The sequence below is a fragment of the Lithobates pipiens genome, unplaced genomic scaffold, assembly GCF_037356315.1.
Source record: "Lithobates pipiens isolate NorthernLeopardFrog02 unplaced genomic scaffold, aLitPip1_a1.2 Scaffold_19, whole genome shotgun sequence".
Taxonomy (NCBI): Eukaryota; Metazoa; Chordata; class Amphibia; order Anura; family Ranidae; genus Lithobates; species Lithobates pipiens.
In genome coordinates, this window is record NW_027507764.1 from 576,105,960 (window position 1) to 576,132,076 (window position 26,117).

Sequence of the window (26,117 nt, forward strand, 5' to 3'; positions counted from 1 at the left end):
CATCTGTTCCTAGCAGAGCTGGTCCTGACCTCAGGCAATCCCGCCGATGCAGAGTTAGGATTGGGGTACGGGGCGATGCCCCCACCCTGCGCCCACCTATTGATCAGCAGATTGCCAGTTTTGTAGAGGCGGCGTTCTAGGTGCTGTGTCATCTTGGTGGGGGGCAGAGAAATATCTGCAGCCAATACTTTAGGTGCTAGATAAGTTAAATATGCTGATGAAGGGTTTAAAGTAGCTCCTCTCAACATTTTTTTTTTACCCCAGAGGAATCATTAAAATAATTTTTTGGGTGTCAAGGAATCCCTGCTAAAACCAATTCAGTGGGGATGAGTGGGAAGAAAGTTCCCTACATTGGTGGTCAATGGGAAAAATGTTCTTTAGGTTGGTGGTCAGTGGGAAGAATGTTCCTTACATTGGAGGTCAGTGGGAAGAATGCTTCTTACATTGTTGGTCAATGGGAAAAACGTTCCCTATGTTGTTGGTCAGTGAAAAGAATGTTCCCTACCTTGGTGGTCAGTGGCAAGAATGTTCCTTATGTTGATGGTCAATGGGAAGAATGTTCTTTACATTGGTGGTCAGTGGGAATAATGCCCCTTACATTGTTGGTCAATGGGAAGAACGTTCCTTATGTTTTTGGTCAGTGAGAAGAATGTTCCCTATGTTATAGGTCAGTGGGAAGAATGTTCCCTACGTTGGTGGTCAGTGGGAAGAATGTTCCCTACGTTGGTGGTCAGTGGGAAGAATGTTCCCTACGTTGGTGGTCAGTGGGAAGAATGTTCCCTACGTTGGTGGTCAGTGGGAAGAATGCCCCTTACATTATTGGTCAATGGGAAGAACGTTCCCTATGTTTTTGGTCAGTGGGAATAATGTTCCCTACGTTGGTGGTCAGTGGGAAGAATGTTCTTTACATTGGTGGTCAATGGGAAGAATGCCCCTTACATTGGAGGTCAGTGGGAAGAATGTTCCCTACGTTGGTGGTCAGTGGGAAGAATGTTCCCTACGTTGGTGGCCAGTGGAAGGAAATGTTCACCAACGTTGGTGGTCAGTGGGAAGAATGTTCCCTATGTTGTTGGTCCGTGGGAAGAATGTTCCCTACATTGGTGATCAGCGGGAAGAATGCTCGTTACGTTGGTGGTCAGTGGGAAGAATATTCCTTACGTTGGTGGTCAGTGGGAAGAATGTTCCTTACAATGGTGGTCAGTGGGAAGAATGTTCCTTACGTTGGTGGTCAGTGGGAAGAATGTTCCTTACGTTGGTGGTCAGTGGGAAGAATGTTCCTTACGTTGGTGGTCAGTGGGAAGAATGTTCCTTACGTTGGTGGTCAGTGGGAAGACGGGCAACTGAGGGAGTGCATACAACAGGGTGACAATGCTGCTCATCACTGAGTCGAAGTAGCTTAAGCCGGCCATAGATGATTGGAATCTTGGCCGGTTTAACAGGGACCAGCCTAGATTTGATCCATGTATGGGTAGGCTGATTGTACCCAAATTGAACCAGCATGTTGAATCTCTAACATGTGATTATTGCTAGCAGTTATAGCCGCTAGCAATAATCATTGTGTTCTCCCGGAAGGGATGGCTCCCCACGTCCTCTCAACAGGAGAACACAATAGCTATGTGGGAGGGAATCAAGTCAATTTATGGCCTGCCTTGGTGTTGTCAGACTGCAACAGGAAGTATTGTTCCTGGCAGGAACTCCATATTATCTCCTGCAAGTACATACAGTGCATACCGTGCATACAGTGCATTCAGTGCATTCAGTGCATTCAGTGCATACCGTGCATTCAGTGCATACAGTGCATACAGTGCAGCATGCGGCCAAAAATACTGAGAAATAGATTTAGGGTTTACATGCACTGTAAATCAACATTATGGATGAGTTTAGAGGTAATACTCTGAAGCTACAATCTTAACCACTTGCCTACTGGGCATTTTAACCACCTCAATACCGGGCACTCACACCGCCTTCCTGCCCAGGCCAATTTTCAGCTTTCAGCGCAGTTTAAATGACAATTGCGCAGTCATGCTACACTGTACCCAAACAGAATTTTTATCATTTTGTTCCCACGCATAGAGCTTTCTTTTGGTGATATTTGATCACCTCTGCGGTTTTTATTTTTTAGTCAACAAATAAAAAATAAAAAAAGGCCTAAAATTTTTAAAAATGAAGATGGCCTGACCATACCATATGGCAGGTTTCTGAGGATCTGTAACCAGCCATGAGCTCAGGGAGAATTGTGATGGCCTCTATGCGAACATACAGCCCAACACTCAGCTCAACACCTGCTCAGACAGGGAGAGAATACAAGTGAATAATCAACTACTGTATATAGCTCTGTAAGTCAGGCTGCAGCAGTTAACAAATTAGTAAGGAATAAATATTCAGCCATGGACTGCAATGACCTATGTGGAATTAGGCTCAGCAAACCAGTGGCCATAGATGAAAGAATAACCAAACTAGGGCTGCAACTAACGATTATTTTCATAATCAATTCGTTGGCCGATTATTGTTTCGATTAATCGGTTAATCCCCTTAAAAAAATAAAGTGTGGTGTATAATTTAGTTAATATGTAAAGTTTTAAAAAAAAGCCAATTTATTCTTAAATATCTCTATATGCAGTGGTAAATATAAATAACCAACTATATGGCTAGGGAGCAAAATATCTAATCCACTCTGAGAATAACAGAAGAGAGATATTGTATATATTAGAGGGGAGATATACTGTATATACTATTAGAAGAGATATACTGTATATACTATTAGAAGAGATATACTGTATATACTATTAGAGGTTATATACTATTAGAGGAGAGATATACTGTATATACTATTAGAGGAGAGATATATTGTATATACTATTAGAGGAGAGATATATTGTATATACTATTAGAGGAGAGATATATTGTATATACTATTAGAGGAGAGATATATTGTATATACCAGTACTATTAGAAGAGATATACTGTATATACTATTAGAGGCTATATACTATAAGAGGAGAGATATACTGCATATACTATTAGAGGAGAGATATAATGTATATACTATTAGAGGTTATATACTGTATATACTATTAGAGGAGAGATATAATGTATGTACTATTAGAGGGGATATACTGTATAAACTATTAGAAGAGATATATTGTATATACTATTAGAGGAGAGATATACTATTTCAGGAATGATATAGCATATATACTATTAGAGAAGATATAGTGTATATACTATTAGAGGAGAGATATACTATTTCAGGAATGATATAGCATATATACTATTAGAGAAGATATAGTGTATATACTATTAGAGAAGAGATATACTATTAAAGGGTCAATCTAGTAAATATCATCAGACTCATTAACTTTAACCCCATTTTGTTACTGGCCGATTAACCGATTATGAAAATAGTAATCGATGAATTTCATAATCGATTAGTTGTCGATTAATCGATTAGTTGTTTCAGCCCTAAACCAAACCCCCAAAAAATGACCATTTCCAGCATGGAAAGACCTAGGTGGCTCTGTATATCTCTTTCTACCAGCTCTGCCTATCTACCACATCTTTTGCGAACAGAGTCTCACTCTTCATGCTGCATTCCCTTTAATGCAAACTAAAAGGGAATAAGGCGGAATTAAGTTGCGAAGGAAGACGAGTTGTAACGGTCACAGCAGGGTGCTGAAGCACGGGGATCTTCACAACGGAGTTCCCGTAAACTTAGCTCCACCACGGCTATTTTCTTGCTTGGCAGAAACATAAAAGGAAATATGAGCACAGAAGAAAAAAAAATGTCTATATGCTTTGCTCTTTCGAGTCGTGAAATGGGATTTCATAATGAGATGCTTACTAAGCAGTATAAAGTCAATACCCATATTTTCTAAAGCAGAAAATGATTTCCGTTCGATTAAGGACAGCGCTGGAATGTGCTTCAGCAAAAGAACGGACAATGCGGTCGGTCAAGATATACATATTTAAAGCGTTCTTGTCCAGGTGATGTACAGCGCCCATAAATGCAATTATGTCTTTTTTTTTTTGCAGTAAAAAGAGTGATAACTTTTACCTCCCTCGCTAATGGATCTTCAGAAAAGCCCCGCACTTCTGGTGAGGAACATTCCTGTACACTCCCCTCTGTTTCTCACACTGCTCTGCTCTTTGCTGGTATGGCTACTGCCAGGCAGGAGTAATGCCACATGGAGACGGACCTAGGTCAGTACTACAAGGGGGGGGGCGGCAATGGCAAATAGGGGGTAGTGGCTTGAAAGTAAAAGCTGGCTCCTTATGTTGGCTTTTGGCTCTGGTGAGCAGCTTCTAAAAGGAGCAGTCTGGGTTCTGGCCAATCTTCCCAGGTCGTACACTGTACTAAAGGTAAGTACTGCTCAGTGCACTGCCCAGCCTCCCCATAGAGTACGAAAGCCTTTGGGGCAATGGCGCTGTATGGTGCGCATGTAACTGCTACCTATGCCCAAATGTCAGAGCCTCGTGTAATGGGGCTAAACAGCCAGTGTGCATGAGGCCATAAAGATAGCGTTGAATCTTTAGGCAAGATCAGAGTTCTCCAAACGGCAGTCCAGGGGCCGGATGCAGACCTTTGCTTCCTTTTATCTGTTGCGGATACTGGGGGGAGGGGGAATAATGCCCCGGGGGCCAGATGCGGTCCTTTGCTTCCTTTTATCTGGCCCCTGGGGCATTATCCTCCCCCCCCCCCAGTATCAGTAACAGTGGAGCATAGTTCCTGCCACTGACACCGACAGTGGGGCACCCATTGACACTAATGATGGAGCACTATTTCTCCTACTGACACCAATGACGGGGCACTATTTCTCCCACTGACACCAATGATGGGGTACTATTTCTCCCACTGACACCAATGATAGGGTACTATTTTTCCCATTGACACCAATGATAGGGTACTATTTCTCCCACTGAAACCAAATATGGGGCACTATTTCTCCCACTGACACCAACAATGGGACAATATTACTCCCACTGACACCAATGATGGGGCTGTATTGCTCCCACTGACACCAATGATAGGGTACTATTTTTCCCATTGACACCAATGATAGGGTACTATTTCTCCCACTGACACCAATTATAGGGTACTATTTCTCTCACTGAAACCAAATATGGGGCACTATTCCTCCCACTGACACCAACAATGGGACAATATTACTCCCACTGACACCAATGTTGGGGCTGTATTGCTCCCACTGATGCCTATGATGGGGCACTATTCCTCCCACTGACACCAACAATGGGGCAAAATTCCTCCCACTAACACCAACGACAGGGTACTACATCTCCCACTAACACCAATGATGGGTCACTATTCCTCCCACTTCACATGCCTGACGAAGGGGTCCTGCGTGACTCCGAAACATTGCACCTGTCTTGTGTTGTGATCATGCAATAAACTATCCATTAGTATCTACGTTGTGACCTGAACCAGTATCCAGCTGGTTGTTGCTGCAGCACCCAAACCTTGAAAGCTTATCCAAGAACGTGTGCAATGGGAATATGACATATTCCTCACACTGACACCAATAATGGGGCACTATTCCTCCCACTGACACCAATGACGGAGCTCGATTGATACCAATGATGCCAATGCTAGGGCACGACTCCTGCCACTGACACAAGTGATGGGGCGCCATTTCTCCCACTGACACCAATGAAGGTGTATCTACCACTGATACCAGCAATGGGCCACCATTACTCCTCCTCGTAATACGATGAGAAATTTTCTTCTCCCACTGACCACAGTCTGGCCCCCGTAAAGTTTGAAGGACAGTAAATTGGCCCTTTGTTTATAATGTTTGGAGACCCCTGCAATAGATTATTACATTTCCTTTCCTTCCATGGGTGGAAGATGCTTTAAAGATTTTGGACTCTCGGTTTTTGTTTGGAGAAATCCAAGTCTTAACGGGTCACTGAGCGTGCCAACCTAGACCTAGATACTGTTAAGTTGTGCTAGAACATCTGACCGTGGTCTGGTGTTTGCCGTTTCCTACAGAGAGGGAACTTTTATATTGATGTGGATGAAATTTGCATCGTTCATATAATATCGAAATTGTTCTGGAGATACATTGGTGCCTTCACATGTCTTGTTTTAGCGGGCTGACATTCCATTATCTCAGATTATCGACCGATATTGTGTTAGAATTCACCAGCAAAGCATTTTTTGGGTGAAGAAGAGGTGTGAAGTGAAGAAAATGCTGAGCGGGGCTGAATATAGAGTGTGTCATTAAGGTCAAGATCTTTATTGCTCCCTACACCATGTCTACACCATGTAACAAGGGAACTATTTCTTCTCCTTGCGTCCCTTATTCTATGCAGATACAAGTCATTACCCATTTCCAATGCTCAATTTTTCTTAAAATCTGAATGTAATTCGAGCTACAATTTTCTATTTTAATTATTATAGCTTAACTCCAGGAACAGCAAATAGAGTCTAAATTAATTTGTCATGTGTACCCACTTGACCACCGAAAGATTTACCCCCCCCCCTTCCTGACCAGGCCATTCTTTGGGATAGTGCACTAACCCTCTTCAAATATTAGCGTGAAAACAAGAACGTTGAATCTTAAAATAAATAAAAGGGATCTAATGTACATAAGCCGAGCGGCAGGCTTTAAGACGACGGGAGGATAATGTGTTCACAGATAATTTCGAATAATTTAGAGAACATTTCTTTAATGACACTAAATTTCATTATCCTAAGTGCATTTTAATGTACATGAATAAAAAAACCTTTTCGATTTTTAATACATTCTTATGGAAGTAACGCACCTTTAACGCCCCCTCCCTTTTTTTTTTTTTTTAAATGTGTTAATTTTATGTTTAATAAAGACTAGTGAACCCCCAAAAAAAAGGGATAGTTCACGAATGACATTTAAAAAAAAAAAAAAACATCCAGCACAACGATCAAAAAAAACAAACAAAAATAAATTGCAAAATACACTAAACTTTATAAAATAGAAAATCAAATAACTAGCATATTCTAACGAATCAAAATATACTACAAACACCAGCCATAAAATTCTTAAAACATTTCCAAATAAAAATATAAAAGTATGCAATTTAGAATGTATATGCCCAAGCACCAAAAAAGGCATAATTCATGGATGACCCATAGACAGCTGGTCTAAAAACTATTGCTCACAATGATCATAAAACGCCTAAAACAACAAAATTTATTAAACTTTATTAAAAGGAAAAATAAATAGAATAATCTAAAGAAAAAAAAAAAATCTAAAATCTACTATAAAAACCAGACATAACATTTTTAAAAACACTTACCAAAAAAAAAAAATATTAAGGAACTTTTTGTAAAATTTTAAATAAAAGCAAATTTTGGATGTATATGCCCGAGAACCAAAAAAGGATAATTCATAGATGACCAATAATCAATTGATCAAAAAAAAAAAAAAAAAAACATTGCACACAACGATCAAAAAAAAACAAAAATAGCAAAATACTACTAAATTTTAATAAAGTACAAAATCTAAGTTTATACTTTACCATTTGCGAATACTATGAGCTAGTTGTGTCACCAAAAATAGGGAACTCAGACATTATAAAGCTGATTTAATAAAGTCAAATAGACTGTTCAGTATTTGCAAGGGAATTATCCCCTAAAGCAACCATGTGCAAGGAAAATAAAAACATTGAAATATATATAATTTTTTTTTTTTGCACAAATGCATGTTGAAAGTCAGCAGAGCTTCACCTCATTCACACTTATGCCCTGTACACATAACCAGTTTTCCCTTCGGAATAAACTCTGTTGGTTTTTTCGACGGAGTTCAGACAGAATTCCGCTGAAACTGTCGTGCGTACACACGATCACACCAAAGTCTGACCGCCAAGAAGGTGGTGACGTACAACACGTACGATGGGACTAGAAAAGGGAAGTTCAATAGCCAGTAGTCAATAGCTTCTGTCTCGTAGTTGCTTCAGAGCATGCGTCGTTTTTGGTCTGTCGGAAGAGGATACAGACGAGCGTTTTTTCCGATAGGAATTGGTTCAGTCCGAAATATTTAGAATAGGGGTGCAACGGATCAAAAAACTCATGGATCGGAACGTTCCTCGGATCAGAGTCTTGGACCGGATCATTTTTCGGATCAGCAAATAATAATTTAATATGCAAAAACCTGTGAAAATTCCACCACCATATAGTCCCCACTGTAATATCCACAATCTCCCACCACTGTAATATTGGCTGAGTATGGCTGGGTACGGCCGAGTATTGGCAGGGTATCGCAGAGTATTGGCAGGGTATCGCAGAGTATTGGCAGGGTATCGCAGAGTATTGGCAGGGTATCGCAGAGTATTGGCAGGCAGGGCATTGCTGAGTATTGGCAGGCAGGGTATTGCAGAGTATTGGCAGGCAGGGTATTGCAGAGTATTGGCAGGCAGGGTATCGCTGAGTATTGGCAGGCAGGGTATCGCTGAGTATTGGCAGGCAGGGTATCGCTGAGTATTGGCAGGCAGGGTATCGCTGAGTATTGGCAGGCAGGGTATCGCTGAGTATTGGCAGGCAGGGTATCGCTGAGTATTGGCAGGCAGGGTATCGCTGAGTATTGGCAGGCAGGGTATCGCTGAGTATTGGCAGGCAGGGTATCACAGAGTATTGGCAGGCAGGGTATCACAGAGTATTGGCAGGCAGGGTATCGCAGAGTATTGGCAGGGTATCGCAGAGTATTGGCAGGCAGGGTATCACTGAGTATTGCTAGAGTATTGGGGTATTGCAGGGTATTGCTTGGTACTGCAGGGTATGGAGGGATGGCTGCTTCCATCTCAAGATCTCTACCCTCCACTGTACAGATTAGTACAGAGAGGGGAGAGAGGAACCAGCGTCACGACATGACGCCGGTTTGTTTACAAGTGATCGCTCCGTTTGAGAGATCACAGTGTAAACAGCCTGGGTGTAGAAGGACGGCCGCCGATTCAGAGCTAGGCCGAAGCCGCGGCCTTTCCTAAGGCCTAGACCGCAGAGCACGGCATGTGCTGATCCGAGCGGGGTGACCCGTTCGGATCACGGATCGGCGACGATCCGTTGTACCCCTAATTTAGAACACGTTCTATTTCTAGGTCCATCAGAATTTTCTACGTAACAAGTCCGGTGGGGCATACACACGATCGGAATATACGATGAAAAGCTCCCGTTGAACTTTTTCTGTCGGACATTCCGCTCGTGTGTACGCGGCATAAGCTAAGGGAAAATTCACTAGGAAAGTCTTGCCTTATAGTAAACCAATCTCAATTAGCTTCAGTGGAGGGAAGGGTAAGATATCACGGGTTTAATATACCATCGATGCCTCCATAAAGAGAACTTTCCATAAAAAAATTGTATCACATAATATTTTTTTAGGTCTCCTATGTTGTATAAAGTTTTAGTTTTTAAAAAAAACTGTAAAAAATAAAGTTATACCAAAGCCCTCTCCACAACATTTTTAAGCCTTCCCCACCTACGAATGTAAACCCACGTGTGCCAACATACAAAAAAAAGATTAACTGCGCTACACATATTGCCACACACGGCAGACGAGAATCAATAATTCTAGGCCCATTATTTAGTTAACTCTAAATTGATGACCTACAAGGGGCTTTTGAAATTTCGCCTATGGAAAATTTAGGGTATCAAAATTTGTTGCCGTCATGGGCACATGCAATTTTAAGGCTTGATATGTTTGGTATCTTTTTACTAGGTGCAAACTCATCCTTTATATAGTCTATATTGAGTAATATATTTACTTTGTGTGCGCCACAGTTCTTATATGCATTATTTATTTATTTTTTACTGAAAATTTGCGCAAATATCCTTTGGCAAAAAAAATGGCACTACCGTTATTTTATTCTCCAGTGGTTTTGACTTTCAGAAAACAGGTTTTTGGTGGTTTTAACTAATCTTTCAAGCCCTAAATGAAAAAGATTTCCGTCACATCCATTTTCTTTTCTTTCTTTCCTCACTTCCTCCATTTTATCCCTCAGACCTTTCACCACTTGTATTGCCCATCTATAGACTCATTTTAGCTTAGCCCTTGTTGTACACACGGTCGGAGATTCCGACAACCAAATCTGTCGGAGTAATTCTGACGGATTAATTCCGGAAGAGGTCCAGAAGTGATGTTGCATACGCACGGTCGGACTAAGTTGTCGGAAAATCCGATTGTACATAATGTGATGACGTTATTTCGTTACGACGGGACTACGTTCACGCTAGTAGCCAATAGCTTTGGTCTAGGAATTTGATCTGAGCATGCGTGGCACTTTGTCCGTCGGAGTAGGCTACACATGATCGGAGTATGTGCGATAGGAGCATTTTGTCGGAAACTTTTACCGGCAAGTTGGAAAACTTGGTCCGTTGGATATTCCGACGGAAACAGTCTGATGTAGACCACACACAGTCGGAATATCCGACAACACGGTCCGATAGGAAACATTCTGTCGGAATCTCCGACCGTGTGTACAAGGGCTTACAGTTTTTGTATTGAGGTCTCCAGGACTGGACACAGAACTGATGATTTTTTTGGACGATTTCTGTTGCAAATACAAAATTTCCTGTTTGGACATTGTGCTTAATTTTGGGCAATTTGTCACTCCTCATTTTCTTCTGAAGAAGCTTCTCCTTGTTTTCGTTATTTTATATAAATTAAAAATGAACTCTCTCCTCGGATGATTAGTTATGACAGAAACAATTAACGGAATCCCTAGCCGGCCAAGACTTTGCATATTTAGTCACTTACACAGTCACTCTTGTTGATGCATATTGTCATCCCGATTCTGAAATTACCTTTTCATTGTTGCCTCCAATAAATGCCAAGGGCGGAGACAAATTTAGTGTGAATTAAAAAAGACAAATGTATTTTAAAATGTGAAGATTTGTAAAATTGTTTTTGGACTGTTCATGCATTTATTTTCCCGAAAAGTATTGTTGTTTTATATTTAAATACATACATTTAGTTGTTGGCTTCACCGTAGTCAATAGAGCAGTGATCTATTGTTTTTGTCCGGTCAGGGCTTTCTAAGCTGGGTGTTTGATTTCTCTTGCTTGTTTCTGGGAGAGGCTTCCAAAATATAGAGCAGGAAGAGTCAAATGGCCAGTATGAATACTTATCAGGCTCCATCCAATCGCTGAAAGGTGGTTTCCAGAAGGTGGCTGGACGGTGATAAAGGTTTGCTACTGAGTGTTCTGTCCTCTACTGGGATGGTTCCAGTGCTCCTGGGGTGACTGCCCCCGGGAGGCAGCTAGTAAGAGAAAATTTGCAATCAGGGCCTCAGTAGTTGCTGGGCTGAGGAGCAGTCTGTTACCGGGACATTCCAAGTAAGAGTTGATTTTGGGATTTTTATGTGCGTCTACAACTACAGTCAGGTCCACAAATATTGTTACATCAACACAATCTTTTTTGGCTCTATACACCACCACAATGTATTTGAAATGAAACAAATGTAACTGCAGACTTTCAGCTTTAATTTGTGGGTATTTACATCCAAATCAGGTGAACGGTGTAGGAATTACAACAGTTTGTATATGTGCCCCCCACTTTTTAAGGGACCAAAAGTAATGGGACAGATTAACAATCATCCATAATGATGGCTTGCTTCACTGATAGTGACAGCTCTTTGGATCTCATATTGAGAGTTGACAGCAACAGATTCCAAATGCAAATAGTACACTTGAAATGAACTCTGGACCTTTTATCTGCTCCTTGTAAATGGGATAATGAGGGAATAAAACACACCTGGCCATGGAACAGCCAATTGTCCCATTACTTTTGGTCCCTTAAAAAGTGGGAGGCACATATACAAACTGTTGTAATTGTTACACCATTCACCTTATTTGGATGTAAATACCCTCAAATTAAAGCTGAAAATCTGCACATAAAGCACATCTTGTTTCATTTCAAATCCATTGTGGTGGTGTATAGAGCCAAAAAGATTAGAATTGTGTCGCATTATGTCCCGATATTTTTGGACCTGACTGTATAGGATTTCAAAGACATTTGTCCTCCTGTTGATTGCAGATATCGTTTTGGAGTATCCTGAACCCCTAGACTCCTACCTGTTAAAGTTTCTCTGCAATAAAATTCACACAAGAAGACATCCTTTAGATTGTGCCTGAAATTTTTCTCATAAAATATTTTCATATTTTTTCAGCCTTTTTGTCTATATCTGCAGTTCCCCACCAGGGGTACTTGAAAATATTTCTGTAATGGAGGATAAAAGTTGTTGCAGTGGGGAATCAGGTACCTAATTCTGTTTGTTTGGTCTGCAGAGTAATAGGTTGTGGCAGGGGGAGGCGGAAAGATCCACAATAAAATCCCACAGCCGCATTTTCTGATACTTTTTCTATAGTTCTGGCTGCTGGCACCTCAATCAGGCTCGTGTTGGAGAGAGCTGCCCTTCACCTCTCTTAAGATTGGACATTGCCTTTTGCAATCAGGTGCAAAGAGGCAACGGTGTAGGACAGAGATTGTGAGTGCTGAGACCCAAGTCCTGAGCTGCACCTGAATTGGCCCAAGCCATTACTACTCAGGGTTGCACTAGTTGCCTGCCTCGTAAACTGGTTCCATCAGTATAGACTGGCTCCAATTGGAAGTAGCCTCTCCACTACACTCACCACGGAGCACCGAAAGCACTGCTGTAACACTTCCTGAACTGCAACATACAGGTGATGCACCAGCCTGGACCCTTGCTCCATCCCCATCTCTCATCAAGTAGGGATGCCTAGCCCTCCAACCTACTGTGGCCCTAAAACCCTACTGCATTCCCCAGATCTTGGCATCTGGGTGACATTTTATCTTCCCAATTTTAGCCCACCCCACTCTGCTCAGCGCTATGCCCCCACTCGCCCCTATCTCACCCTCGTTGATGGGTGCAATTTAATTAGATGGGCTGCCAATGTATACTCAAGTGAAAAAATGTTGGAAACCACAGGCTTATATGCACTCCAGTCATAGACGCATGGCAATAGTCAAGGAGGGTTTCCGGATTCTGACAACAGGGGACCCTGCCTGTGTCATGTGTGTAATACCAGCCATCAGAAGCCCAGGTGATATTGAAGGAGACCAATTGGTAGACAGGAAAAAAAAAAAAACACTGTCACCTTAATAAAGGTGTAGTCTACATCAGAGGTCCATATGACAGAGTGACAATGCCAGAGTACAAATGGTAGGTAGACACGGAAAGACACTTTTGGTGATGACTGTAATCAGGACAAATAGAGAGGGTGAATCTCAGGCATAGCCAGCAATAAAAACTGACAGATGTTCCAATCCCTCTCCACTCTATCCAAAACAAAGGAAAAAAAATGTTGCCTTTAGTCATACATTAAAGGTTCATGCTCTGTCAAAGGCCCAGGTTGACAATGCTGGGGCACTATTGGTAGACAGAAACAAGCGTTGTCTTTAAGGCCTCTAAATGTGTTACACAAAGAGAAACGGCCATAAAAATCCTTATGTTCTTATATAGAACCCCTGATGTCATCCATAAGTTTGACCCCTCAGTCTCGCCGCACTGCTGGCGAAATGCGGGACTGACATTGGTTCCTTATTTCACATCTTTTGGGAATGCCCTCTGATACGTCCCTTTTGGAGGGAGGTGGGGTCATTGGTGCTAGGGGTGACGGGGGTGTCCCTCCTATATAAGCCCTTACACTGTTTGTCGGGCCTCCCAGTTCCAAGTTTACCTAAAAATACAAACTGGCTGATCTCCTATATTCTATTAGCTGCTCATCCCGCTATACTGGCTGTCTGGTGCTCCCCCTCCCTGGACTAGGTTCCTTCATCTGCTGACCGAGATACGGAGAATGGAGTTTCTGACGGCCTCCTTACACGATCTAATCCCCCAGTTTGACAAAATCTGGGAACCCTAGGATCGGTCAGAATTTGGGGCATCCACGCCCGGTAATCCTCATTAACCACAACTGGCCGATGTAGCACTGCCCACCTGGTACTTACCCCCCCATCCCTCTCATCCCCCTTCTTTGGTACTAGATTAAGCTGCCCCCTCCCCCTCTTGATGTCTAACTTTGCTAATCATAAATGTGTTATTATTGTGTTGTCACACTATGGCCTCCCGGCGCAATAAACTGTATGTTGTTTACCTTTTCTGTTTATAGCTATGCAGTTCACCCATGTGGCCTGCATATGTGGACGTTAACCTCTAGCTTCTATACTCAAAGTTTTTGTTAAACTCTTTAATCATTTGTGCTCAATATTTTTCCAATGCTTCATTTCATTGTAATTGTCTTGAAAATTATTTAATAAAAATACAATAAAAAAAAAAAGAAACAAGCGTTGTGACCCTATTACAGGAAATGCCTTCATGGCAGGATTACCAGGTATTATATTAATGGAAAGCTGCAGAAGTAAAAATACTGAAATTTACAAAAAAATACTCGTTATACTGTTAAAACGTATATATGTAATTTTATTGGCTGTGTTTACATATATTTCACATCAACATATAGTGGAAATAAACCTAAAAGAATAATACCAAAAAAAAAAAAGCTGACAGGAAGAAATTTTATGACATGTCATAAAGCCTTCTTCCTGCCTGTCAGCATTTGTGTGCAATGAGCCGCACATGCACAGCTCAGTGTACATTTCCGGCTTGGCTCTGTGCCGTGACAATGTGACTCCGTAAGCATGTGTGGAAGTGAAGTCATCGCAGCCTGGTCAGTCAAACGGTCAAAAAAATCCAATATAAAACAAAAAAAAAAGCAAAACCGTGAACCTGTGCAATAAGAATTAAAAGCTGCAAACACTTAAAGGAAAGAATCCTTCCCACAGACCATACACATATATATATATATATATATATATATAATAAATTTGTGTTGCGCTATAGGAATAAATGTATATTGTGCCAAAATCAATCATTAATACAAAAAATAATTGTTATAAAAGTCCAAGCAAGTGTTCAAAAAGTCTAAATAATTGAATTCAGTGAAACCGAGTTGAAGTGCTTTGAAGAGAAGTTAAACACCAGACCGGTGTCACCAACACCCAGAGTGTAATGAGGTATTCGTTTACCAGAGAGTCATGACCCTCTTTCTCATGAGAGGTCATGAATCCCATGTAAAAAAACACTGCAGAATGGTGACACTTTGTCCCAAATGCTCTCTGATCTCTTAGAGTCAACCAATGAATATGCCCCAGGGATGTGGAGACGTCGAAGTGAGGCTCCACTCCACACGTTTCGTCATCAAAAGGACATCTTCCAAGGGCCAAAGGATCTGTAAGGAAGACTGGGAATAGATGGAATTGCATGTGATGGGCGTTCACCGTAGTGCTAGAAAGGGTCACTTGCCAGTTAGTCTGCCACAATACTGTACATATTAGCGCATTAGAGTTAAAGCTCCTGGGGGCCAATTTAAAATTTTTGTTGTTGTTTAATTCCAATTTAAGATGCCTGTGTGTGTTTCTTCTGCAGCTCTGTACAATAAAAATAAGAGGGGATTATGGGATTATGATGCAGTGATGAGACCTCAAGGCGCTTCCTCCATTAAATTACTGTGCGTCATCGGAAAGCAGCGCTGGGCTCTCGCCTCCCTCTTGGTACAGAAGCCGCACAAATATACGAAAAGTACAAGCTCCATGATAACGTGTACATCAACACATCACGGTACAGGATACTGATAGACTGCGTCCAGAGCCGAGTCTGTTTACCTCTATACGCCGTCTGTCCTGAATTATTATTGTGTGATCACGTCAGAAACACCAATAGAGATTTTTTTTGGAGAAGTTTTGAGAAAGTAGAAAACAACAGCAGTTCAATTTCCCATGAGGGGAAGAGAGGAAATAAAAAAAGAGAGACAAAAGTCAGGCAAAGCAGATCATCATCCAACCCTTTCAGCTCTCACCCCTGTTCACCCCCGTATGGAGAAAGACACTCTGAATATTACTGCTATAGGCAAGTTTAGCATCCATAACTTAAAACTTGACTCTGTGAAACAACATTGACTATTTTGAATCCTTACGCTGCAAGCATTAGTAAATAGATAGTAAGGTATATCATATTTACGGTATATATTTTAACTTTTTTTTTTTTACATTTCTTTAGCTACTTATTGGTTTCTGGACTATGCAAATTATGTCATGGATCCCAGGAGTCCTCATGGGTGGAGGGGAGGAGGGGTTTTCTCAGCTAAGCACACCCTCCTGCCTGCATGCTTGAGCTAAGGGCATATGGATACCAGGAAGTAAATGGCACATGAATCTTTTGCCCTTACTCAAGTTGGCCACAGCCAGGAACACTGGGGGGGGGGGGGGGGGGTCTAAGTGATTTCTTATCAAAATAAAGCGTGGAGACGTGGACGCATGGGGGAGTTTTCGCTGAACATTACGAACAAATTACATAGTGGTTTTGGTGTGTGGTGCTTAGATACAGTGTAGTTCCACTTTAAGATAACAAAGTTATACATGTGCATACAAGGTAGAGATGTACGCTTACATTGCAAGCTGCTCATCTGCAAATATGACAGAAAGGCTTCAGCTCTGTCCCCTTCTTAACCACGCCCTCTAACGCGCTTCACCCATGATGGGCTTAATGGTAGATCCATCCCTTCTCGAACCAAGCCCTCTACTGTGCTTTACCTATAATGGGCTTAATTGCAGATCCATCCCTTCCTGAACCCCACCCTCTGACATGCTTCGCTCATTGTGGGCTTATTGGTAGATCCATCCCCTCCCGAACTAAGTCCTCTAATGTACTTCACCCATGATGGGCTTAATTGTAGATCCATCCCCTCCCGAACCAAGCCCTCTTGTATGCTTCGCCCATCATGGGCTTAATGGTAGATCCATCCCCTCCCGAACCACACCACCTACCGTGCTTCACCCGCCATGGGCTTAATGTAGCCCCACCCCTTCCTGAACCACACCCCCTACCGTGATTCAGTCACCATGGGATTAATGGTAGTTCCATCCCTTCCTGAACCACGCCCTCTAATGTGCTTCACCCACCATGGGCTTAATGGTAGATCGATCCATCCCCTCCTGAACCACATCCCCTACCATGCTTCACCCACCATGGGCTCAATGGTAGTTCCATCCCTTCCTGAACAACGCCATCTAACTTGCATCAACCATCATGGGCTTAATGGTAGATCCATCCCCTCCCGAACCACACCACCTACTGTTCTTCACCAGTCATGGGCTTAATGTAGCCCCACCCCCTCCTGAACCACACCCCCTACTGTGCTTCACTCACCATGGGCTTAATGGTAGTTCCATCCCTTCCTGAACCACACCATCTAATGTGCTTCACCCACCATGGGCTTAATGGTAGTTCCATCCCTTCCTGAACCACACCATCTAATGTGCTTCACCCACCATGGGCTTAATGGTAGATTGATCCATCCCCTCCTGAACCACATCCCCTACCATGCTTCACCCACCATGGGCTTAATGGTAGTTCCACCCCTTCCTGAACCACGCCCTCTAATGTGCTTCACCCATCATGGGCTTAATGGTAGATCGATCCATCCCCTCCTGAACCACATCACCTACCATGATTCACCCACCATGGACTTAATTGTAGATCCTTCCTCTCATGAACCACACCCCCTAATGTGTTTCACTCACCATGGGCTTAATGATAGATCCATCCCCTTCTGAACCACACCCTCTAACTTGCTTCCCCACCATGGGCTTAATGGTAGATCCATCCCTTACTCAATCACGCCCTCTAACGTGCTTCACCTATCATGGGCTTAAAGGGGTTGTAAAGGGTCGTGTTTTTTCACCTTAATGCATCCTATGCATTAAGGTGAAAAAACACCCGTCAGTGACCGGCCCCCAGCCCCCCCCCCCCGTTTTACTTACCTGAACCCTAAAACCCGGGGGGGGGGGGGGTGGGGCCCAGTCCTGAATTCAGCGTCTATGGATGCCGAATGCTGGACTCGGGAGCGCTTCTCCCAGGGGGTTATCTGATGTGGGGAGGAGCCGAGGGACCCCAGAAGAGCAGGTTTGGGGCCACTCTATGAAAAGCAAGCTGCACAGTGGAGGCAAGTATGATATAATTGTAATGGTAGATCCATGGTGACACTGAACTACCCCGATGACAGGATGTAAAAAAAATAAATAGTAAAAAACAAAAGTTAACAAAGTAATAAATAATTATTATTCATGTTTGTATGTTTTTTTTTACATACTGTCACGAGTATTTTGGAAAATTTTAAAAAAAAATAATTGGGGCTTTTTTTCTCACAATTTTTTTTGTCACCAGTGCAGTACTAGTGACAAAAAAAATTTGTGAGAAAAAAAACCCCAATTATTTTTTTTTCATTTTCCAAAAACTTGCCATGCCTCTTACTAAATACTTTACCCTGGACTGTTTGCTTTCCGAAAAAGGGGTCATATAGGGGATCTTTGTACTGTTCTGGCATTTTAGTGCCTCAAGAAATGAGATACATTTTTTTGAAGAAAGATAATTTTTTGCTAAATTTTCTAAGGGAACCTAAGAAAAACATTTTTTTTTTCCCCACAATTGGTTTATATTGCAAAAACTAGAAAACCCAGAGGTAATCAAATACCACCATAAGAAAAAAGTTATATTTGTATGAAAAAAAAATGATATAAATTTTATTTGGCTACAGTGTTGCATGTCTGCGCAATTACCAGTTAAAGTATCTGGTCATGAAGGGGGTAAAACTGTTCAGTGGTCAAGCAGTCAAATTAACTATTTGTAATAAACATTGTCTTTTTAGGGGATATTACTCTTATATGCCTAGCAGTCATCCTTGAACTCTCGTTTTTCTTTCTCCGTTATATATTTTGGTAGACATTTGTGAACCCTGGCAAGAACTGCACATGCACACCAGGCATCACATGTTTGCACAGCAACCTAATGATAAGGACATAGACCCAGTGATGTCCCCCTTGGGTCTAAGGCAGCCTTTCTCAACCTTTTCAACACAGAGGAACCCTTGAAATAGTTCTCCAGTCTCTGGGAACCCCTGCTAAAAATTAGAAATCTACAACTCATGATACATTAGTGTGATGGTCAGTGGGAGGAATGGTCCTTACACTTGTGGCCATTGGGAAGAATTACCTCCTTACAGATAGCTAAAAAGATCAATGGTGTCAGTGGGAACTTATCTGAGAGGCAGAAATGGCCCATTACTGAAGGAACCCCTAACAACCTCTAGAGGAACCCTAGGACTCCACGGAACCCTGGTTGAGAATCACTGGTCTAAGGCATGTAATGAAACTAGAAAGGTCTTCACGAACGATAAAGGAACGATAAAGGAATAGCCAGGAAATACTAGTTCAGTGTTTTATAGATCGAATACCCCCCCACCCCTCGAGATGCAGGGAAAGGAGAAAGGATCAGGGCACACTCACATTGTGCACGGCGCAGAGGCCGTAAAGAACATAAATATTATAATCAAACAAATAAATTCAGCGAGTGTTATAGACAACCCCGATCACATCAAATTAAGGTTAACTGATCATTTTGTCTGCAGATTTCCACAGCAACAGTGCCTCGGCTCACAGGCGGTATGAGCAAATAAATACAGCTTGTCAAGCCGAATAACTTCACGTTCTTTCCTGGTGGAGAATGCACAGAGGACGAAGCAACGTTCCGGGGGGAGAGGAGGAGGCAAAGCACCAAATTCCCTCTTTTCAAATCGCAACAGCCTAATCCTGGTAAATGTGATGCAACAATGTACGTATGTTATTACAATACAACGTTATGTAGCACCCTCTACTTAGGTAGGTGCTAGAGTTAAGATTTTTGTCAGTGCAGGTAAATTTAGGCAGGTTAGCTTAGCCTGTTTGTTGTCATCTGTGGCTGAGAGTGGCTTAGAGTAGGCTGGTGACTAGATTCATCTTTTTGTTACCTCCCTTCTGCTTGTAGAGGCTTCTAGAAGTAAGGTGGGAAAGCAGGGTGGAGCTGCCTGGGGTGTTCTGAGGAGCCCTGACCAATCCCCAATCTGGATTGGCAGGGGGCAGGCCTCCCTGAATACCCAGGGTGAGCCCAGCTGGGTGGGGGGTTGTCTGGGGACACTAGGAGATGGAGTGTTAGGTTATGGGGGCCTTGGAGGGAGCCCTCCAGTCGGGGGGGGGGGGTGACCTTGGGCCAGGGGTTCGGAGCTGTCAAGGATCCCCACACAACCCAAGGGGTGTCCTGAATAGGAGCAGGAGAGGACAGTGGGGAATATTGCCGGGCAAGCCTTCAGGAGGGATCCATCAGGTGTCGGTGAGTGACAGGCACAGTCGGGAGAGAACTTTGTATTCACTGAGAAAATGCAAAGTGTTCATTGAATGGCGCTCATGCCGAGTGAGCAACTTCCTATGTCCAGTAAGCAGCAGGACACCTGCTCGGTATGGAACCCGTAAGCTAGTGGAGATCACTGAAGTAATGGTGATAGCTCCAGTGAGTTCTAGCTTCTAAAGGGATCCCACAAGTATGGCACATACATACTTAACTTGGTCAAAGTTGCCATACCTGTCCTGTTCATGTCAATTGGGACACAGTCGGTGGTCCCAATCTGGCACCCATTCAGGCTTCCATCAGGTGTCGGTGAGTGACAGGCACAGTCGGGAGAGCTGGAAGAGGCATGCCGGAGAGGACTAGAAGGCGGTCAGAGATGGATGTAAAGGCAGCGGGAGAGACTGTGTTGTTAATGGCAAAGTCGGGCTGCTGCAGCTGGGGGAGCTGTCAGGGTCTGCAAAGGGCTGACTGGGATCAGTAGTCCACTAAAAAAGGTTGGCTAGCACTAAAGACTTTTTCTAGTTTGGTTGCTACACTAGAGGGGCCCGCGGTCCCTGCCTGTAATAAGGAAATTTGCTAAGGCTTGGCTGAAACCAGAGTTAGGCCAAACCATGTCCTAGCTGAGCTTGAAGATTTTTGCTGGAGAGAAAAGTCTGCAAGTGTTGTGCAGAAGATGAATATCCAAACTGTCCCATATCATGCAAGAATAATTTTCTGGACATCCCATGAATTCCTTTACCCCATCCAAGTTCTAATCCCTCAATAAAATACAGCTGATGGACTGTTCATTGTCTGGAGAGTGACTGGAAGTGAATGCCAGGCTGGGCAGGGTAACAGGTAGAATTACTACATTCTACAGACCCTACGGGGGTACCGCTAAAGTTACAAAAATCTTTTTTTTATCTTTGAAATTATACAGGCACAAGGAGGCAGCCATATTTGTTCATGACATAGGCAGGCTCAGCTTCCTGCTTTGCAGCCTTACACAGTGATTGCATTTTACTGCTTCTCACAATACCAGTCTGTCTGCTATTCAACCAGTTTTCCTAGGAACCAGGGAATGCAAGATAAAAGATTAAACATCAGCTTTACTACAGGTCTACATTAAAGTAAACCTGTACTCTGTTTTACAATGTTAATGAATAAGTCCTGCCTAAAAGAAGAAAGACACCAGAAGGTCCCCGTTATTGCTAAAATTTGAAAAGTCTCTTTTGTGTCCCTCTTTGATTGTTTCACCTTACAATCAGGGCATTACTTTAATGGCATACATGCAGAGAGATTTTGCATACAGATTTTTTGCCCTGACATATGATTTTATATAGGATCATACGAAAAAGCATGTCTGTACACATTTAACATCTATGCCAACATTACATGTGTACAAAGCAAATATACCCTACTTGCCAAGGAACATAAAGCTACTGCCACCTTGCGTCCTCGGTTGCTGGGACTCAGGCAGCTGGTGCCTAGTGTAACAGGTTGCTGGGATGCAGAAGACTTGTGTCACCTAGTGTCCTTGGTTGCTAGGACACAGGCAGCCTCTGCCACCTATGGCCCAAGGTTGCTAGGACTTCGAAAGCTCCTGTCATCTAGAGGTACTAGGTTGCTAGGATGCAGGTGGCTCCTGCTGTCCAGCATTCTTGGTTGCTAGGTCAAAGATGGATCCTGCGGCCTAGTGTCCCAAGTTGGCATGCAGGGTGGCTCTTGCCAGCTAGCGTCCATGGTTGCTATAAGTTTAACCATTCCTGCCACCTTGCGCTCTAGGTTGCTAGCTCCTGCCACCTAGCATCCCTGTTTTTTTGGGATGCAGGAAATTCCTACCACCTAGTGTCTTAGGTTGCTAGGACTCAGATGGCTCTTGATGCCTAGCATGCTTGGTTGCTAGGACACAGGTTGCTCCTACTGCCTAGCATGCTTGGTTGCTAGGATACAGGTTGCTCCTGCTGCCTAGTGTCCATGGTTGCTAGAATGCAGGCTGCTCTCCTGTCACAATTAATGGGCAAAAGCTTAGATTTAAGCTTTACATATATAAACCTTGAACAGTTATATGCAAACTTTGTCAAATATACAGTGGTGTGAAAAAGTGTTTGCCCCCTTCCTCATTTCCTGTTCCTTTGCATGTTTGTCACACTTAAGTGTTTCGGAACATCAAACCAATTTAAACAATAGTCAAGGACAACACAAGTAAACACAAAATGCAATTTGTAAATGAAGGTGTTTATTATTAAAGGTGAAAAAAAATCCAAACCATCATGGCCCTGTGTGAAAAAGTGATTGCCCCCCTTGTTAAAACATACTATAACTGTGGTTGTCCACACCTGAGTTCAATTTCTATAGCCACACCCAGGCCTGATTATTGCCACACCTGTTCACAATCAAGGCATCACTTAAATAGGAGCTGCTTGACACAGTAAGGTCCACCAGAAGATCCTTAAAAGCTACACATCATGCCGAGACCCAAAGAAATTCAGGAACAATTGAGAAAGAAAGTAATTGAGATCTATCAGTCTGGAAAGGGTTATAAAGCCATTTCCAAAGCTTTGGGAATCCAGCGAACCACAGTGAGAGCCATTATCCACAAATGGCGAAGACATGGAACAGTGGTGAACCTTCCCAGGAGTGTCCGGCCGCCCAAAATTACCCCAAGAGCGCAGCGACGACTCATCCAAGAGGTCACAAAAGACCCCACAACAACGTCCAAGGAACTGCAGGCCTCACTTGCCTCAGTTAAGGTCAGCGTTCATGCCTCCACCATCAGGAAAAGACTGGGCAAAAATGGCCTGCATGGCAGAGTTCCAAGGAGAAAAACACTGCTGAGCAAAAAGAACATCAAAGCTCATCTCAATTTCTCCACAACACATCTTGATGATCCCCAAGACTTTTGGGACAACATTCTGTGGACCGATGAGACAAAAGTGGAACTCTTTGGAAGGTGTGTGTCCAAGTATATCTGGCGTAGAAGGAACACTGCATTTCATAAAAAGAACATTATACCAACAGTAAAATATGGTGGTGGTAGTGTGATGGTCTGGGGCTGTTTTGCTGCTTCAGGACCTGGAAGACTTGCCGTGATAAAAGGAACTATGAATTCTGCTGTCTACCAAGAGATCCTGAAGGAGAATGTCCGACCATCTGTTCGTGTACTCAAGCTGAAACGAACTTGGGTTCTGCAGCAGGACAATGATCCTAAACACACCAGCAAGTCCACCACCGAATGGCTGAAGAAAAACAAAATGAAGACTTTGGAGTGGCCTAGCCAAAGTCCTGACCTGAATCCTATTGAGATGTTGTGGTATGACCTTAAAAAGGCCGTTCATGCTCGAAAACCGTCTAATGTAACTGAATTAGGACAATTCTGCAAAGATGAGTGGGCCAAAATTCCTCCAGGACGCTGTAAAAGCCTCATTGCACATTATCGCAAACGCTTGGTTGCAGTTGTTGCTGCTAAGGGTGGCCCAACCAGTTATTAGGTTTAGGGGGCAATCACTTTTTCACACAGGGCCATGATGGTTTGGATTTTTTTTCACCTTTAATAATAAACACCTTCATTTACAAATTGCATTTTGTGTTTACTTGTGTTGTCCTTGACTATTGTTTAAATTGGTTTGATGTTCCGAAACACTTAAGTGTGACAAACATGCAAAGGAACAGGAAATGAGGAAGGGGGCAAACACTTTTTCACACCACTGTAGTCCATACATAGGACTATTGGATGCAGGCCCGAAGCATAAAAGAGCTTTGCTCAGATTCGTAAAAAAAAGTACGCATTACAGTACGCAGTATATTTTGCGTCTGTGCGCACAGGCCCTAAATACCTATTTAATATCCAGTTCCCTAATGCATGTTGCATACAACTCAGTGGCTGCCGCCACTCCGGGACAATTGTTCTGCTGACTTTACCTAAGACAACTTCGAAGGAGGCAGCTTCTTCGGAAAGTGCCGAGTGGACATATTTTATCTTGTTAGATTTATGCAAATCGTAGAAACAAAATAGCGCACTGACCTTTATTAAAATGCAGATTTGCAGATTTTCTCAGTTGCAAAAAAAAAAAAAAATGTTATTTGTTGATAGCCGGTGAGAACATAAGTACGATGTTTACAAGTCTAGAATCTGCCAGCACCCTTGTCAGTACATGTCTAGAATACAGTGCCGAATTTTGTATCTTAATCAACAACCTGAATATAAGGCGGTCAATGTGGAAGATGGTGTTTTAAATAAATACTTTGTTACCAAGATTATATTTGTCCTTGGGGTCTCTTTTCCCCTAATACAGTATAGTCCCCCAATATGGTGACCAATCCACCGATGAGGACCTCTGCATCACCCACAACTTTAGGGGTTTTTCCACATCAAGTTCCTTCCACTATCCTAATGTCCTCCAGGTGGACCCTGCCCTCCCCGGGCATTGAGAGCATCCATACCACTCTCTGCGTGAAGAAATATTCTTCACAACCTATATTTTGAGGTTGCCACCACCATCCTCACATGGTCCCTTGCAACTTCACCAATGTAAGTTACCCTTTTCCAATCCTTACTACACCAGCTTGATTTATTTATTTTCTTAAGAGCTGAAGTTTAGGCATGGCAATTTTTACATTGTTTGAGCTTGGACCAATGTAAAGTATAACTGTGGGATCCCCAGGGAAGTCAGAAATTACTGTAGTAGGAATTGATACTCCCGGGTCTCCTGCTGAGTTGTCTGCCCTGCTGCATTCCGAACACAAAAGGTCTATCGTTCGGCATGGCATGATTCAGGGAATACTTTGCATTCTCTCAGTGATTAGCAAAGCATTCTCAGATTGGATGAGGTGGAAAAGCGGGGCTATGGTGTCAAGATCTTTACCTCCTCCAATTTAGAGAGAACTTTGTATTCATTGAGAAAATGCAAAGTGTTCATTGAATGGCGCTCATGCCGAGTGAGCAACTTCCTATGTCCAGTAAGCAGCAGGACACCTGCTCGGTATGGAACCCGGAGGCTAGTGGAGATCACTGAAGTAATGGTGATTGCTCCAGTGAGTTCTAGCTTCTAAAGGTTCCCACAGGTATGGCACATACATACTTACCTTGGTCAAAGTTGCCATACCTGTCCTGTTCATGTCAATTGGGACACAGTCGGTGGTCCCAATCTGGCACCCATTCAGGCTTAACATGGATGCTCAAAATACCAGTACATCTCGTGTGGGCAAACACAGCAGATGTATGCTATAGTACGCCTATGTGAACAAAGGCTAATACTACAGCATAAGGGCTCTACTGATTTCCTTACTTTGTACTTTTTGTACATGTTCTTAACCCACTGTACTGGGAACATTGGCGAAGATCTAGATCTGCCAAAAACAGTGCCTGAAAGGTTAAAATGAACCTGTACTGGACAAGCATATAACTATGAAGCACAGTACTGGTAGGCAGTGCCAATGCTTACCTTTGTTGTTGTGTAGCTCACTACCCATGATAAAACACAAACACGTGTGCATGGTGCTTGGTCACTCAGATGTAAAGTGATGCCACGATATGTCTGGTGATGGGTCACTCAGATGCCAAGTGATGAGTGATTTCACATTAGGGGGGGGGGGGGGGGTCATGTTTGCCTTCCCCATAGGCAAAAGTCAAGGCATTCTAAAAGGTTCTGGTGCCAAAATTAAGAAGATTGCTGAAGCAACTCAGATATGTTTTAGCACCTAACGGTGTGCCCTACCCATGTCTTAGCTTCAAGGAGCAAAGGTAAAGGAAGAACAAGTCCAAAGAATGAAGCATTAGCAGGGAGATTCTTGCACTGCAAGTAGGCAGGTTGTAGTGTATATGTGTAGCAGCCGACCTAGGAGGGGGGTAAGGGATTAAACGGTTTAGGCTCAGTTCCTGGGCTTTTGGTTTTGTGGGCCCACCTGTCACATAAACA

At 42.9% G+C, this 26,117-nt stretch overlaps 1 protein-coding gene across 1 annotated transcript in view; it reads right to left on the reverse strand.

Moving 5' to 3' along the window:
- TRAPPC9 (trafficking protein particle complex subunit 9) overlaps positions 1–26,117 on the reverse strand; it is a 903,391-nt gene that overhangs the window by 298,053 nt on the left and 579,221 nt on the right. The window lies entirely within an intron of this gene.